The 13,130-nt window shown below is 31.5% G+C and overlaps 1 protein-coding gene across 3 annotated transcripts in view; it reads right to left on the bottom strand.

Moving 5' to 3' along the window:
• The window catches only part of LOC118180456 (uncharacterized), a 33,228-nt gene extending 21,377 nt beyond the window's left edge, over positions 1–11,851 (bottom strand). The window contains exon 1 of one of the 3 annotated variants that reach the window (XM_085811444.1): positions 11,719–11,851. The gene's annotated coding sequence lies outside the window, so the exon portion shown is untranslated. Of the gene's footprint in view, positions 1–10,201; positions 10,394–11,711 lie in introns of those variants that run through there. The other 2 variants (XM_085811445.1, XM_085811443.1) reach the window with 2 other exon arrangements.
• Between the last annotated feature and the right edge of the window lie 1,279 nt (positions 11,852–13,130).

The raw sequence follows: 13,130 nt of genomic DNA, 5'->3' as shown, positions 1-13,130 counted from the left end.
CGAGAGCTCCAGGGTTCGAGTCCCGACGAGGGGATTGTACATTTTTCATGTCTCTTGCTTCAGAGAAACCTAAAGACTCTAGCTCCTTATAACAAACACAGAAACACATTCTCTAAAATTAATGCGGATTATTGTTATACTTCAAAGGCATGCAGATTACTTACTAAAATATTTTTTCTCATAAATTTGATGTATATATGGGATATCAGGGTTAAAGCTTTGTTATGCTGGCAGCAGTGGCGTAGCTAGAGTGGGAAAGGGGGATCATCTGTCCCCGGGCGTAGCATCCAGGAGGCGCCAAACTGATGTCACAATATTTTAGAATGCAATGTTTTCCATTCTTGGCGCACAGAAAGGAGCGCAAAATTTTCAGTTGTCCCGGGGCGCTGAAAACCATAGCTATGCTTCTGTTGGCAGCAATTAAGCTTGATTTTTATTTGCTCAAAAGCAAATGAAATAGTACCACAATATTCACATTTTACAGAAAAATTACCAATAGCACCCACAAATATCACTTTTCGTCTGGGGAAGATATAGACATGCGTTGATTTCGCTATAGCGTTGAATCCTGAGAAACTGGAAATGTCATTCGCTGATAAGCTGATGGTTATTTCCATAATAAAGCCACTCATTTTCAGATACCATCCTCTTACAACTGAGTTCACGGCTCAGACTTTACAGTAGTGCCTGTAATAGTCTCTTTCGTTTCATTCAATATCATCTACTTTAAACAATTATATACTTATAAAATCAGGTGTTCAATCCAGCTTGAAACAGCAAAACTACATTAGCACGCATTAAAAAACTTGCTCTCCGTTAAAAAATTGCTTAATTCACATATTTAAAATAATAAAATCCCACGATAAGAACAAATGCAGAAAGCTCTGAGGTGAAAGATTAATCTTCTTATATAGTGAGGTGAAAGATTAATCTTCGTCATCCATGCAGATGACTCAATCTGTAGCTAAAAATATTAACACTTCAAAAAAAAACACAAAAATTGCTCACTGCTCTCCAATTTTGATAGAACCGAAAAAGAAAGGATAAACTAACTGTGAAGAACAACTCATAAAGTATTTTCTGACGCCTTCTTGGCATGCCTTCGTGGTGTGCTGGTCTGCACGCAGGGAGCGTATTCCAGAGGTCGGAGGTTCGACGAAGGCGTTGCTAATTTTTCACTTCCCTTGCTTCCAGAAGTAATCCTAGTATCTCTCCAGTGGCGTCCGAACTAAAAGTGTGTTGACTGTGATTCTCCTCACCCAGGTTTTGGCGATTGGGTCCCCTAAAAGCACCAGTCGCCCTTTAAAAGAGGGAGTATATAAGGTATTTCTCCCACTTTCTTAGCGTGCCTTCGTGGTGTAGTGGTTCTGCACGCTGGGCCGATATTCCAGAGACCCGTGGTTCGATTCCCTGTGAAGGCGTTGCTAATTTTTCATCTTGCCTGCTTCCAAAAATATACCTAATGTCTCTACAGTGGCGCCCGAAATAAAAGAGTGTTGGATGAGGTTTCTCCATACCCAGGATTTGGCGATTGGGTCCCGTAAAAACCCCAGTCGCCCTTTAAAAGAGCGAGTATATAAAGTATTTCTCCTGCCTTCTTAGCGAGCCTTCGTGGTGTAGTAGACTGTAAGCTCAGCGCGTAATTGAGAGGTCCGCGGTTCGATTCCTGGCGAAGTCGTTGCATATTTTTCATCTTGCCTGCTTCAAAAAAAAAAAAAAAAAAAAAACCCTAATATCTCTACAAACTGACTAGTGCGAGACAAGACAGCAATTTCTTAAGGTGTATCCCAGCAAGAGGTGACATCTGATATCTAGAATGCGACCCATAAACAAAACGATAAAGGCACAGTGGAAAGGACCGTCCTAATTTTTTTCAATTTTTTACACATTTTTACAATGCTTTACAGCAACATCTTTGCACACAGAACTCACATTTTACATTTTACATTATTTAAGGGTTTACAGAATAGGTTTTTACAATAGATCTCACAGGTAGCAGCTTAACACTCAACTTATATTAGCGCACTCTACTTATACAGTTAGCAGAAACAAACTATTCAACCTCAGTTTAACAAATGCTGCTCTACTCTCCGAAATACAAACGTAGTTAGGTAAGTTAAAAACTTACTATTTAAATGCCTTTTTAGTATTATTTTAGTAATTTTTATAGATTGTGTATAGTTTATTTTTGATTTACATGCATAATTCGTGTCGGGAAAGTTTTCAAATAGGCAAAGGTTTCTAAATTGCTTTTTTTTTTTTTTTTTTTTTTTTTTAAACTTTGGTTTTCTACCTTTTTTACACAGGCACTTTACATTTAATTATTATTATTTTGGTTCTAAGTCAATTTAAGTTCTAAATTTCTCAAAATTTTTTTTGTTAAAATTTTTTAGTAATTTACTACATTTAATTTATTTTTTTGAATATTACTATTCCCATGCCTATATGGATGACGAAACACGAATTCAGTAATTGAAGAGTTAAGTTTGGAGGCAACTTCCCCTTGATAAGATCTGTCTCCTGCCCGCTCAACGATTATTCACTAATGCGAATTAATTTAGTCTTAGAAATATTTTATAAATTTTTTATGTTAATTTTTTAATATTATATTTATCCATAGATTTAGAAACTTGCACTTAATTTACATACGCTCTTAGAATTTAAATGATATTGTAAATTAGTTCGCAGCAATAATTAATCATTTATTTGTATGCAATTAAAATTTAAATTTTAATTAACTTTAAATTTGTTATATACGAATAGAGAATGTTTATTACATTCAAATTTCATTCCTTGCAGAAATGGCACAAGAGAATTATTTAAATTTAATTTAACTTTACTATTTATTCTTATGAAACAATTTCGTTTACACTTAGCAGCTTTTAGCTTTAATTACCTACTTTGTTTGTCTAATTGATCTTTTTCCAAAATGTAACATTCAAGTTCTAATAGTTTGGTTTTATTTAATCTAATTTCTTTAGTTTACCGGATAATAATTTTTTGCACTTAGTTTTTTAAACTTTATTAAATACAATAGTTCATTTTAAATTTTCAAATTTTAGTGAATTAAATTAGCAATACTGTTACGAAATGTCCAGGCTCGGTAAGACAGCTTTCCGCAAAGCAGGTTTAGGGTAGCTAGAAAATGGCAAGGGACGGAAGGGTTGCCACAGTTGGTGAGAAATCACCCGTTTGGCGACAAAATTGGCGATATGCCATGGACGGTTGGAGAACCTTCTGGAATGACTTCTGACCGGTTTAGATCAGAATGTTCTCTAACACAAACCAAAAGCTATATAAACCCTGCTGGTACGTGGAGAGTTAGTATCGAGTTAGTCAGTCCGTGCGGAGTCGATCCAGTTGATAGTTGGTGAGCGAGCGAGTGCCGATTTGGTCGTCGAGTGCATCGAGAGAGTCTCTTAGTGCATCGTCGAGTTTCATCTTAGAGCGTGTTGAGCTCCGGGAACGATTGAGCCGAGAAGACGGAAGCTGTACTCTAGTGTATAGTCGAGTGCTTCGCGAGTTGCAACGTGGAGAGTCTCGACAGTACGTGAAGTTCCGAAACTGACCGAGTCGGGAGCTGTACTCTGGTACTTTGCACTGAAGCTGTCTTCAACGTTATAGCCTGATTGTCTGTAGGGTGTGTCCCTGATTGCTACAGCGTGTGTATAGTAGTTCTTCGATGACTGTGAAAACGTGTTTTGGTGTTGTCCTGAGAATACTGATCAATAAAGTGTGATTTGATACTTTATCAAGTGTCGTAGTTATTCACTCCAAATTCGCACGAACCCCGTAACGAACGTACCAAAGAAAGAAAATAACGTAACAATACCATTTAAATTCCCAGTTTTTTAAAATTTTCCTGTCCAAAAATTGAGTTAAGAAAATTTAGTTTCAAAATTCACTGTATTGTATGTAAGCTCTCTTTTACTTTTATATTGGCTCGTCTCAATTACATAAATTTCCATAAATGTCATTCTAGCAGGTGACTTACTTGTAAAGTTAGTACTATGCCTTTTAATATCCCAGCCACAAAACAATGTAATTGCACTTATCTTATCTCACGTAACACTTCTAACCTTTAAATATGTAGGACAAACCGAAAATAATCTTAATATTAGAATTAACAGCCACAGAGCACATATTTAAAAAATTCGCTGCTACTAATTTTAACACACCTAATACAGCATAATTAGAACCTTTTCAAATACATGAGTTCAGCAAAATTAGTATTCAAATTTTGGACATTTTACCTGAATACAAAGAAAGATTATTTCAAGAGTCACTCTACATGCTTAAATTCAAAATACTTTACCCATATGAACTAAATACATTCAACCAATACATTAAATTAAATTCTGAAATTCCAACTTACAGACATTTTAAATTATTCAATGAGCAAACATTACGAGGAACCAGAGCAGGTAATAAACAGAAAAATTAATTATTCTCTATAATAGATACAGTAAAGTTAAACGATAATATTATTAATTACTTTCTAACTGGAAATTTCACCAAAAATATCATTACTTAGTTGCATATTTGTAAGCACAAATTCTTAATGAAACTTATAAATTTTGTTAAACTTCAATTTACTGGACACTATATAATCAAAGACCTTGTTATAGATTTTTGCAATTTTAAATTCTCTACTGATAACAAGTACAATAATATTACTGCAAAATCAACTTCCTACACATGAACTATGACAATATTCAGTTCCGCAAAATTTTCAGAAAATGTCAACAACCATTTCCAGCTACTAAAGTACAAATCTCACCAGCTTTCAAGTACCAAAAACTTCTCAGCAAATTGCTAATGAACCACCATGATCTAGATTCTACAGCCCATTGATACTGCAAAGAGCTTTAGTACAAAGACTTACGTAGACGTATTTCATAAACATATTGTTACTGGCAATTTAACAATAGTTCAAAACCAACTTTTAAGAAACTTAATAGAAAAAGGCACAAAATTTAGACCAGTATTGAAAATTGGCAAAAATCACAGTTTTAGAAGTTTCGAAAAAATCTCGACGAGTTCATAATTAAAACTAGTTACAAATTAAAAATTCCAAAGTCTGTCTTTATAGCTTGGAAACATGAAGTGTTAGAAGAACTGAAGCAAAGAATTCGAAGGATTGAATTTAACAGCAATTTATTATGGAATTTTCTTAGTCCTCTTTTGCAAGATTTGAAACAAAAATTCGTAATCACCAAAATTGACAAAGCCAGTAATAATTTCAGCATTATTTGAAAATTTTTTATGCTCACTAATTGATACTGAACTGAATAATGCCATTACTACAAACTTTCCAATACACAAGAAAATGTCATTGCGAAAAAGCTGAACCAATTCATAAGAAACTATAAATTACACAACCATCTAACTACAATAGATTAGCAAATCCATATGTTCTAAGTTCCATAAATCACCACTCAAATTTAGATTTAAATCAAATGGTACAAATAATTATAAAAAGAATATAGATTATATATTTTCAATTAAACTTAAAAAATCTGTGTTTTAATTCATCAACTAGTTAACGAGCAACATAACTATAGTTGGATATTTATAATAATGCTCCAATTTTCAATAAATTTAAAAGTTTAGAACTCAAGAACATTAACAACTATGAGTTTCAAAACCTTTATACTTCTCTACCATTGGAAGAAATTTTTACTAGTTTAATGCAGCTCCCACAACTTTTTCCTGACATGCTTAACATCCTTTGAATTGAAAGATGGAAGACTTACCTGCATTATGCATTATTTAATAGCTACATTTAATTCAATAATAAGATCTTTCAGCAGGTGAGAAGAATTCCAATGGAAGTAAACAGTTTCACACAAATATAAAACCTATTTCTTTTTTATGATGAATATAAATGATGATATTATAATTTTCAATAATAATTCTGCTTTTGAACAATTCAAAATTTACCCAAATAGTTTAATAATTAATATAACTAATACGAATCAAGATAATATTGAATACCTATACCTGCTCATAATAAAACACAGCAAAATTAAATTATATGACAAAAGGAGGAATTTCCAGTTTGATACTATTAAACTAATTAATTGAAACTCTAATATCTCTAGAAAAGTAATAGGTAACACTTTATACAGCCTAATAATCAAAATAAAAATATATGTACTGAAATAGAAGATTTAAAGGAAGATATAATAAAGCTAATTAATGATATATTAAATTAGTTCGCAGCAATAATATTTGTATGTAAATAAAATTTCATAATTTAAAATTTAAATTTTAATTAACTTTAAATTTACTGTATACGAATACAGAATGTTTGCTAAATTCAAATATTGCATGTCTATATGTATATATAGAGAGAGAGTGAAAAATATGAAAAATTCCTTCAAATATGTCGTTTTTCTTTTTAAATTAAAAGGGCGTATCACCTGACTTTGGCGCAGATTTTTCATTAAAACTCTAACGAATTCAAGGGTGATCAGACAAAAGTCCCTCTTCTAATCACCCTTAAAATCAGTTGCTGTGTTATTCAAATTCGCCAAAATAAGATTGCTTTTTTGCCTAATTTTAAATTTTACACTGGCATGTTTCTCTGCCATTTGATTAATACCTACAGATGCAAACTCAGAAAAGTAAATATCATAACAGTGTTGAATAAAATGAATGCATAACTCAAAAAAATTAATTTTAAAAGTTCCATTACTTTCTGCATTTCTTTTTTTTTTTTTTTTTTTTTCAAGGTGAAAGACTCCTGAAAGACTATTGTTTTCGTTTTGTGATTTTGCGTTGAATCACTCTGAATATCCGTTTCAATTTTCAGACTGATGCCACCAAATATTATCGCCCTCTATTATATTTAAAGAAATTAAATAATGAAGAATTTACATAAATGTATGTTTCTCGCATTGTGATAAAACAACGGTACATAGAACCACCGATTTTTGAACAACGTAATCCTACTGTGAATATGGGCATGTGGAAGCCGAAATTTGGAATTTGAAATTTGTTTTATTATCGATTTCAGATTTTTTAAAACTTTAACGAATTTTTGATTAATAAACTCAAGGATTTCAAAGCGAGCAATAGCAACGTTGTACACACACACACACACACACACACACACACACACAAAAAAAAAAAAAAAAAAAAAAGCATTTTTATTTCCAGCGCATGAGACTGCGTATCGGAAATTCTAAAGGCATGCTCAATTTAAAATTATTTTGCGATATTGCTTTTGAACTAAATTTTTATGGTTTAAGTGCGAAGAACACACATAATGTTAATAAAACGCCCTTTGCACGTAATTTAAAATTTAAAACCTTTTATATTTTCTTTTTTTATAAATATAATTTTTGGAGGTAAAATATTATAAACAGAAAAATATCAGAGTATTTTTTTAAATATTTCTTTTCAAATGAATATAAAATCAGGAATATAAATAGTTGCTATACAATTTCATCATAATGTTCTGGATTTCTGGGAAAAGACGATTGTGTGAAGATTTAAAAATTTTGAAACTTACAGTAGTTTACAGTAGTTAAACTACTGTAAGTTTTTAATAAAATAGCTTTCTAAAAAACTTACAGTAGTTTAACTACTGTAAGTATTTTAGAAAGCTATTTTATTAATGAAACGCATGCCCACTGGTGACGAGGCGAATCAAGACCACTGAGTCCTGGAAGTCCGATTCCAGTGAGTAGGCTGCCTGCATGTTTGGTTTTCATGGACTTTCCCATGCGTAATATGATTCGGTTTTCATTAGAAGGTCCTCCATGTAGGATCTCTTCATGTGCTTTATTTCTTCGGTAGATAGCCCTGGTGTGCTTCGTCATATTGAAATAAGTCTACATTATGACGCACATTGTATAAAATAATATGACATTATGGCGCACATTGTATAAAACAATATGACATTATGACGTACATTGTATAAAACAATATGACATTATGACGCACATTGTATAAAACAATATGACATTATGACGCACATTGTATAAAACAATATGTTTTCCTGGATATATGTAGCAATGTAATGTAATATATGAGAGTGCTGCAACCCTCCTGGTCGATAATAATCGGCCTCATGGTTCAAGCAGCACACCAAACACCCCGAATATATAGTATATAATAATATGGACATGCAGAGAAGTCTAGATGAAATTGCTTTTTAATGACTAATTTAATTCGACTAAAAACGACTAATTAAAAATTCGAATTATAACGACTAATTAAAAATTGCATGAAGAAATTTTTTGTCAAAACATTGAAGATGAATGAATGATTTTTATGAAGCGCCAACTGCATTGGCATCTGCTAATTAAACTAAATTATTATGAACACGATTTTATCCCAGGATGAAATAATAACACATGATAGAGGTTTCCTCCCGAAACGTTAGTCCTAGAAAAAATTAGTTTTAACCAGATAATTAAAAAACAAAATCTGAAAGTTCTCAGATTTTAACGGTCGCCCGAAAGGATTTTGTTAAAACGTTTCACGCTCTCGCATAGCTTGCAGTCTACCAGTGTGCAGTTATACTCAATCCTAATAACCTTTTTTTTTCCTTAACTTTTTAGCTTTATTATTAAGCATTACTTTCTTAGCACTTACCCCGTATACAATTCAACAGCAAAATTAAAAAAAAAAAAAAAAAAAGTTTCAGATTTTACATTACGCCCAAAGGGGCGTTTTTTTACAGCCCTTTTGGGCGTAATGTAAATGATAATGTGTTACTATTAAATATCATGTTCTTCGGACATGATATTTAATAGTAAAAATCATAAAATTCAGTACAACAGCAATATCGCGAAGTAATTTTAAAATGACTATGTCATTAGGATTTCGGATACACAGTCATGCGCGCAGGAGCTACAAATATTTTTCCACCGTACAGAGTTGTCTTTGCTCGCTTTGAAATCGCTGAATTTGTTAATAAAAAATTTGTTAAAGTTTTAAAAAATATTAAATCAATAATAAAACAAATTCCAAATTCCAAATTAGAGCTTTCAGATGCCCATATTCCGTGGAAGATTACGTTATTCAAAATTGGATGGCTCTAGGTACCGTTGTTTTATCACAGTGCGACACAAATAGATACATTTATGCAGATTCTTCATCATTTAATTTCTTTAAAGATAATACAGGCTGTAATATTTGGTGGCAACAATTTGAAATGTGATAAGCTGCTTCTAGTGATTCATTGCAAAATGCCAAAACGAAATTAATAGTCCTTCTGGGCTAATGCCATTTAAGGAGCACTTCTGCTTAGGAATCATAATTAATATTCAGCTATAAATTGACGCTGAGTTTAGAGAAATGCTATATCTGTCTCAAGAAAATTTATCAAACTAAGCGTTCTTCAAACAGCAAAATGAATGTGCTAATAATCAAAATTATAGAGTTGTTTTCTCATATCTCGCACTAAGCACCACAAAAATGCTTCGTTCATTCCGCTCCTTTTAATTGTTTAATTTAATAGCTTACATGTATGAAAATATTTACATATGAGCCTCATATTTAGAAAACGCATCATTCATCACAAAATAGGATACTCTCGGACTCCCACAACACAACAGCAACGCCGTCTTTCGACGCTTGTTCGATTTGTTGAGAAAACACAAAAATTGCCTAATTTCTATAGTTTTAATGCTTCTTATCAATTTTTATTACATAGAAGTTGTATTCCCAAACGAAGTAAGATGATATTGATAACTACAGATTCCTTCCATTTCGAGAAAATATAGTTTGCAATCTAAAATGTCTTTTACTATAATAGCAGCACTCTTCTGGTATGAAAGTTATTCGACGTCACACAGAAAAGTGTAAAATAAAAATTTTTAAATTATTTTCCCATTTTATGATAAAAAATTCATATATTTTATGAAATCTCTGCATTTCAAGATAAAAGACGTTAAATGGATGGCCTTGAGCAAATTGTTAGTATATTTTCGGTTATTTATGTAAACGACATCCATTATAAAAGAATTCATATTCACTGATAATCTTCGAATAAAGTTTGAGCATAAAATATTCAGATTGCTAAAATTATCAATAGATTAACAATAAGATTAACAATAAGATATGATTTTCGGCTGCAGTATTTTCCTGTTTTCTTTTCTTTTTTCTTTTTTAATGATAACAAAATTATTTGATATTTAATCAGTTCAGTACAGAATTTCAGTAAGAAGCACAAAGATTTACTTACTAATTTTTCAGTAATACTTTTCTCAGGAATATGAATATAATTTAGTACCCAGAATTGTTTCAGATGCACTACAATAAACAACTCGACATCGTTGTTTCAGAAAGCCGCTCCAACTGCAGTCACAATTATTTCGTGGGAGTAGGTACAAACACAGCTGCTTGTTTCACAGACCAGTGATATGCGCCTACCATTTATCTTCAGCTAGATGATTCTACGATCAGCCATATGACGTGTTCAAATTTCTGTGTAGTGCAGAAAAAAAAAAGGATGTCACTCAAAGTGAGACTTCGTTTCTCCTGTCTATTATACCTAACCACCGGTCAAATATAGCTAAAGTCGCAGAACAGAAGTAACTCATTCCGGCTGTGACTCAAGCAGTTAAATGGAGACTCCAATGTGTAACATAAATATAAACCAGTTTTCCTTAGAAAGATCACCAAGAAGGCATTTTTAATCTTAGGCTGTTAGCTCTCGCATAGTTTCTCGTATTTAATCTTAAGCATGCTAGCTGTCCCCTAAACAAACCTTTGTCTCTTCAACCCTTAATTAATTAATTAAAGATTATTTAAAAAACTTAAACATAGCTATGTAGCTATGCTTATATCCTTCGAATAATCCTTTATATCTTGTCAAGATTCAAATCATTTTAGCGTTTTATAAATGAGATTTTTACATATCATTTTGGCAATGGCAAGTTTGCAAAATGCTGGCAATGTAGCAAAAATAAGCGTTTTACTATAAATTTTATCATTAAACTTTTAGAACAAAGATGTTACGTTCAAACGTCAACGAAATAAATGCAATTGCTGAACTTCTAATTTCTTAAATTCTAATACATTTAGATCTGGCATTTGTGTCTTACACAAATTAAAAAAACAATAAATAAATTAGCACAAAATTGGGGTTTCAACAGCATGTTCTGGCTTTTAAAATTAACAATAACTTCAAAAGCACTCATTTTACCTTTCGAGTAAAATTAGATAAGTTAAATTAGCACATTCAGCTTTCCTGTAAAAAATTTAAAAAAACATTTTATTTCATTACAGTTTTAAAAGAAGATTTTATGATTAAAGTATTATTCTCATGCTAAGCCGTTACTCAATTTTAAGAATTAATGCATTCTTTGCCTCCACTTAGAATTCCTGCACAAATTTAGGAAGTGTTTAAATTAACTTTATGTTGCAAAAATTTTCAACAAATGTACTATATATAACTTGAAACTGTCAGATATGATTACACAAAACTAATCAATAAAATTTTACATTTAAACCCATACTCCTGTTTTAGCAAGTGATACAAATTCAAAACTATGTATATATGATACCGGAAATTAACTGTAGAACAAGAACTTAAAAATTCTTTGCCTTCTACACTGGATAAATATAGAAGAATTTTTAAGTGACAAATTAAAAAGCAGGTGGAACAAATTCTATAAATTAAAGAAAATTAGGCTATTATTCAATCTAGAGTCCAATGCTAGGAAAGATAAATATTTATGAATATGTCTTACTGTTTACCTCCATTAACGACAGGCTTGCTTCGATCTTCAATAGAAATGAATCTAGACTAGAATTTGCAGCTGCCTCAGTAGGTGGAAAATTCGCTTACGTCACCACGGACGTTTAATTTTTTTACCTTTTATCGAAAACCTCATTATCATAGCAATGCAGTAGCGAAAGCGATTGAGGAAATGCAGCTACTTTATGTGCGTAATTGTGCAAGAATATCAGCATTTAATCCCATTATTTTAGTCATTGAAGAGGTAAATAGACGGCATGAAATAGAAATGGTAATGCTTTAAAAAGAAAATTATGAAATTTAGCTAGAATGCTCAGTACAGTAGAACACCGATTAATTATCCTTTTTCATAGTATCCGACATGGCTTGTGACGTCAAAAGAGGTGATCATTTAAGAGTCAAAAGACAACTTAAATAAATGTTCGCTGTGGAGATATGTTATTAATTGAGTAATTTACCATTTTCTTTCTGTGAATGTAAAAAAAAATATTATCGAACCATTATATTATTTTTTAAAGAATCTTTCAACAACAACAACAAAAAAAAAAATTCAGCAATCGAAGTATAAAAACTTTATACCTCAATCACTAATAAGAAGTGCTTTGCATTTTTTAATTTATTTTTTAAGTTACATATTTTGTTCTCAGTTGCATTCATATTGATAGTTCGACCTGTGTTCAAATTCCAGCTTGGACTTTTCCGTGGTTTTCTAGCCAGTTTATCTCAGAATAGCAGAAAGCTTTCCACGAAGCGATCGCTTCTCTTTAGCCATGTTTTATTTTGTTCATTGTCAAAATAATACCACCTCTTAGCTGCCTTTATGTGACTGTTACCTTGCATCTCCCCGTGAAAAATAAATAAATAATATTTTTTAAATAATTTTCATACAGTAAAAGAAATGCTTTATTTATTTCAAAAGTACATACAGTGTCTCAAAAAGTGATGGGACACTTGTGCTTTACAAAAGGAAACTGCAATAAAATAAATTTTAAAAACATGTAACATTTTTTGTGGGTGTGTTTCATACTTAAATTTAGTAACAATTATTACATAACATGCATTTTCTCAAAATATTAAAATATTAATTTAATAAAAATACAATTGTTTAGAACGGAGCAGAAAATGGCTCACTTAAGTGATGGGACACTTACTTTTCCATCAAATATTTATCCAAAAATTTTACTTTTTAAAAGGTTTTAATATTTTGTTGGATTTCCTTTTACTTTTAAAACATGATTTAATCTTCTTGGGATGGATTCGACTAATTTTTTTGTGATTTCTGGAGTGATTTTACCCCACTCTTCTTGAAGCACCGATTTTAATTGTTGTTTTGAAGAAATGGTGTGTTTGCGAATTCTTGATTCCAATTCTTGCCAAATATTCTCTATGGGATTTAATTGTGGAGATTGTG

Source organism: Stegodyphus dumicola, chromosome 2 (assembly GCF_044657685.1).
Source record: "Stegodyphus dumicola isolate Sdum_Otavi_A_Nest chromosome 2, ASM4465768v1".
Classification (NCBI taxonomy): Eukaryota; Metazoa; Arthropoda; class Arachnida; order Araneae; family Eresidae; genus Stegodyphus; species Stegodyphus dumicola.
The sequence above is the reverse complement of the archived record's forward strand: the minus strand, read 5'-3'. Positions and strand labels throughout refer to the sequence as shown.